This window comes from Schistocerca piceifrons, chromosome 3 (assembly GCF_021461385.2).
Source record: "Schistocerca piceifrons isolate TAMUIC-IGC-003096 chromosome 3, iqSchPice1.1, whole genome shotgun sequence".
In the NCBI taxonomy this organism is placed as follows: Eukaryota; Metazoa; Arthropoda; class Insecta; order Orthoptera; family Acrididae; genus Schistocerca; species Schistocerca piceifrons.
The window spans coordinates 143,387,203-143,393,202 of NC_060140.1; positions in this window are offsets into that span (position 1 = coordinate 143,387,203).

Below are 6,000 nucleotides of genomic sequence, written 5' to 3' on the forward strand. Positions count from 1 at the left end.
TGATTAAAATGGAAATGCCAAAAATGATCAGCCACATGTAGAAGGTACATTAATTATCATTTCTGAAATGTTGAAGAAAGTATAGGAAGAAGCAACTCTAGGAAAAAATCAAAGGAGTATGTTGAAAAAGTAACTCACCCAGTTCTTCTAAAATAAGAAAATTATATATTCCCCCAAAAATAAAAGCTTATCTGGGTCTGATGGTGTTTCCAACAGAGTGTTAAAGACTTGTTCTCATTAGTGAGTGCTGTCTTTCCTGAAATACGTAATGCATCACAAAGTCAGAGAATTTTTCAGAGAGTTTTGAATATGTAATTGTTAAACCCCTCTATAAGAAAGTTGGCTGGAGAGATGTCAATGCCTGTTGACTCATTTCACTATTGACATCATTTTCCAAAATTTTTGAGAGGGTGATGTACTGTGGAATAGTAGCCCATACGAACAACAACAATATCTTCAGTAAATCACAGCTGCATTTTAGAAGAGTTGCTCAGCTGAGAATGCCATTTACACTATCACTCACCAAATTTTACAGGCAGTAAATAGCAAAACAGCATCTGCCTGTATTTTCTGTGACCTGTCTAAGGTATTTGACTGTGTGATGCACAATATTCTCCTTGATAAATTGAGATTTTATGGAACTGATGGCAGTCAACCAATGCAGCAAAATATACTTAATAATTCAACCAATGTTAGCTGTTGAGGTTCTTCCAGCTAAGGAGAAATCACATGTGGAGTCCCAATGACTCAATTTAGGTCCACTATTATTTCTTATATATCTAAAAGACTTTCTGTCTAATATACAACAAGCAGGATTAGTTCTCTTTGGAGGTGAAACAAGTATTGTAATGAATCCAAACATTCAAACAGCGACAGAAGAAATTGTAAATAATATTCTTATAAGTATTATGAGTAGTTTCCTGTGAAAAGTCTCAGACACTATTTTAAAAAGACACAGCACATTCAGTTCTGCACATTTAGAGGTAATACACTAACGATAAGTATCACACATTGCAAGGAAACAACGACCAGGATGGAAACTTCAAAATTTTTAGGTGTCCATATTAATGAGGGTTTAAAATGGAAAAAGCACATTTTTGAACTCATAAAAGAATATAGTTCAACTGCATTCGCACTTTGAATCATTGTAAATGTAGGAGAGAAATAAATCAGTTGGTAAGCTGAAATATTTTTCGTATTTTCGTTTAATAATGTCATATAGAATAATGTTCTGGGATAACTCATCTCTATGAAAGAGTGTCTTCATTGCTCAAAAATGTACTGTAAGAATGATATGTGGTGTTCATCTATGATCTTCTGGCAGACATCTGCTTAAGGAGTTAGGCTGGGTTTACACATGCAATGAACTTGTCACCACAGCTAGTGGCATAGCACAGTTGCAATACCGTTTCATGTGTGGTACTCCCTGTTTTCAGTGAAACAGCTTAAGAGATTCAACTTATAAATAAACTTAAAATGTTAACAAAAAAACGAATCATGTAAATTTTGTGATTCGTGAGACTAGGCACTCTATAAATTGTAGGCTATTTGTGGGGAATAGCCCAGGAGTGTGATGCGGCAGCTGTTAAACTAAAAATTAGTCATTAGAAATACCTACATACGTTCTTGGAAGAGTGGAGTATCTGCAGATGATACTTACAAGCCAGCTGTTGGTTGGTTTACCACAGGAGACAGCCTTTTCGTCTTTGAATGTTATTTATATCATAAATGTGTTAGTGGGCCCTGATTTATCCCTGCACGAAATATATTTTCGGGTAAAACCGCTGTACCTCGTCTTCCCTGTAGCTTATTTAACTCTTGTTACAGCTTTAACGCTACAACCTGCACTGCAACTTTTATGACGCCTGTATACAGGGTGACAATTATTGAACTACATGCAATAAAATCGTCATAACTTCTGAATGGTTTGTGTTAGGACGTTCAAACTGCGCAGTTGGCTGAGGGGCATGATGGGAATTAGTATGGTTTGGTTTAGCGATGAAGCCCACTTTCATTTGAATGGGTTCACCAATGGGAAAAATTGGGGCATTTGGAGGATTGAGGATCCGCATTTCACGATCGAGAAGTCCCTTCATCCTCAACAGATGACAGTGTGGTGTGCAGTGTCCAGTCACGGAATAATCGGTGCAATACTCCGTGACTGCCAGTGACTACTAAACAGAATGTGAAGCTTTTGAAGGATGATTTCATCCCCATTATCCAAAGTGATCCTGATTTCGACAAAATGTGGTCCATGCAAGACGGAGCTCGACCCCATCGAAGCGGGAGAGTGTTTGATGTCCTGGAGGAGCACTTTCGGGACCGCATTCTGGCTCTGGGGTACCCGGAAGCCACTGGCATGGCCCTCGATTGACCGCCATATTCTCCGGATCTGAACACACGTGATAGATTTTTGAGGGGCTAAATTAAAGACAAGATGTACAGCAATAACCTCAAAAACATTACTGAGCTAAAAACAGCTATTCAGGAGGTCATCGACAGCATCGACGTTCCGACACTTCAGTGGGCCATGCAGAATACCTCTGTCCATCTGCGCCACATCATCGGTCATAATGGCAGGCATATCGAACATGTCGTAAACTAAATCCGAGCATCTGCAGCGACATTTACATATTGAATAAATTGTGTCCACGCCTTAGTTTGTAACTACTTTACGTTTTTTTCAAATAGTTCAGTAATGGTGACCCTGTATTTTCAGTTGATACCATGTTGAAAGCTGTGCAACAACATGGAATTTGTGGCGTCCTGTGTGAATGGTAGCTCACGGAGCCACACCAGGAAGTTACAAGATGTGTCTTCATTTAGATGCATGTGTGAATCCGGCTTTATGCAAGGTACATAATCCACAATTGTAGTCTATTCTCGAAAGTATGTTCTCATTGGCCAGCAGTGTGTCATGCCACTTGGCAGTCAGTGTGAGCAGGATCGTGCATTTGCTAACGGGAATCACACACGTAAAACAGTTTTTCATGTCTCTTTTCATTCAATTTTGACCGTCTCAGTTATGGGGCTCAAGATGCTCCGAAAGAAAAAGCATTTGAAGTATTCGAAAGGAAATGTTTGGTGGTAAAACAACTGATGACAACGCTTGGAAATAGATGATCGTCACTCGTGTTTGATGTTGAAGCAAATGATTATGGTGAAATTTTTACAATTTTGTGCGGTTTATTTCTGACATATGGCATTTAGAGAGTATGTCAAGTATTTTATTCACTGGAGCTCGGTGAATCACAACGATTACTGTCTTGAAGCAAGTCTTTCTCGTCTGAAGTATTGTGACACGACATGTCAGATACTTTGTTGCATACCACACTAGAAATAAAATTCTCTAATTCACCCACAGCTTCTTCTGCAGAATTTTAATCTCTGTCCTTTACAACAGAAGTACCACGTGACAATGGTGCATTTGTCACACTGCCAGTCAGTATTAGTAGACGAATTTTATTTTTTACCTAGAAGGGTGTAGGATTATTACAAAAGACACCATGACCACGAATTTTAGAAAAGAAACTTTCAAGACAACCTTGTTTCAATCCGACAGTCATGATGTGTTGCCCCAACCTTTTTCACATATGTGAAAAGTCCAAGAAGTTAATTTATGGATCTAACAAATCCTTCTTGCAATATTTGGGCGTATTTCCAAAAGCTTCTTCAGGATATTTTCTTGATATCTGAGGTTTAAAACATAACCACTTACTAGGGGCGCTTCTGATCTTGGGTGTACATCGAGTTCAACACATGGAAACCGTTAATCAGTTCGATGGCGTTTCCTTCGTGATCTTTATGGAGGACTTGCATCACAGTTCGGGCAAAGTGACGCGAAAATAGCTGTGCAACCATTCTTATGTATGTCCCATACATCCGCTCACATATATGTGAGCAACATATGAGTTGCCGATGTGTGATACGTGAGGTGTTCCTAGACTGTCTATAATATTGCACAATGATATTGTGCAAAAATTGACGGATTGCCTTACACAGTGAATCGACACTGCACAAACTTAGTGTCAAGTTTCGGAAATGCAAACATGACCGATAGGGACGCCAGTTGTTATTTGGCTCTTGGCCTGGCTTTGCGCTGCATATGGAAAAGAAAAAGCGGTATATGGATGAAGGAGTGGTATAAAAAGAGAGGAAGTCTGACGGGAAAATTTACTAAGAGAGCTGAGGTAAGCGAGCCAAATGATTATCGAAATTCTGGTTGGAGATGGACTGTCGCTTATTTGATGTACTTTTGCTCTTTTACATTTTAAATTAAAAATAAGGACTATTCCTGCAAGTCACCCTGTGTCAGTTATATTACATTACGTGGCTACAGGAGATTCATTTGCTGACTGAAATTCATTAGTGCAATATCACCACAGTCAATAAGTCTGAACATCATGGAAATGTGCATAGCTATTACAGAATGCCTGAAACATTACGTAATGATAAGGAAAGATTAAATTGTTGGAATTGCGTTTGTTTTTGTGTAATATTTATTTATCAAAAAATGTTTAAAAATACATTCAGTAAACCATTTTCATATACATTGTGAAGAAAACACACTTTTATTTGTACTTGTTTCTGCTATGTCCTCTTGATCATACTCGTAAATCACTGGATTGTCAATTGATGTATTTTGTTTTGCAGTTGTAGGTGCAGCACATTGATTTATTTGGATTGAATCTCTATCCAAAGTGCCTATTTGCCCTTCATAAATGATATCATTTATTGCTTTAATAGCAAATAGCTGCTAATGTGGTCTCGTTTTTTTATAAGTCAAATATCCATGTAGCAGTACCTTCCCTGAAACATTTTGTTGTGGCTGTGGTTTCAGTAGGAGCTTACATTAACTGCTTTTTCTTTATGCACCAATACACTGTGAATAAGTAATTTATAAGCATTATAGTAATAGTCACAATTGCTCTATTGGCTACTAATGGAATTTTCTATCACTCTGTAGTGTAGATTACAGAAACAGAAGCAGATTGGGAAGCTGTTGCTCAAGGCTTTCATGATCAACGAAATTTTCCACATTTTTTGGGAGCAGCAGATGGGAAGAATCTTTTTTTAAAAAAAAAAAAACTATTCATGGTGGTTCCTAATGTTACAATTATGATCTTTTCAGCATTGTGTTACTGGCTGTTGTGGATCATAGCTCTGAATTTATAATTGTTGATGTCAGCATTAATGACAGAATTTCGGGCAAAAGTGTTTTGGGCTCTGCTAATTTGAGAAAAGCTTTAACTGATAATTCACTAGAAATCTCTGCACTATATGTACTGCTAAACAGTGAAAAAAATTCAGTTCACTTATGTGGGGGTTAATGATATCTCCATTGTCAGAAAAATTGCTGAAGTCTTTCAGCCACACTGGATTACAAAGAGAACTGCGAATTTTAAATTATTAACTGAGTTGAGCATGTCGTGTTGTGGAGAATGCATTCGACATATTTTCAAGATTTGGTTTATTTCAAAGGCTGTGAAACTGTCTGCCAACAAAGTAAAAATTATTGTATTAGCATGTTACTATCTGTGCAACTTCCTAAGAAAAATTCAAGGAAATACGCACATGGCTAATGACTGTATTGATATAGAAGATGTGAAGCCTGTAAATGTAATTCAAAGACTTGGAGGCAGTACCAGGAAGGTGGAGGACTGCAATTTATTGCAGATATGCACCACAGAGTGCAAGATCAGTGAGAGACAGTCACTGTTCTTACTTTAATAGTGAAGGTTGGGTTCCATGGCAAATTAAATTCATGCAACATAAACAAGGGCACTGTAATACACACTACCGTTTTGATGACATGTGCGAGTACAAATGTATAATAAGAAATAAAATTAATACAAAATTACACACAATGCTTTGCTCACGGCGCAATAATACCACTTCCCTCTTCATCCTCTGCTCCTCATAATCCAAGTGGCTTATTTTCGTAGAACTAAATGAGAAGCGTTTTCTTCCTCTGCCTTGAAATACCCTAGTGTTGGTTCC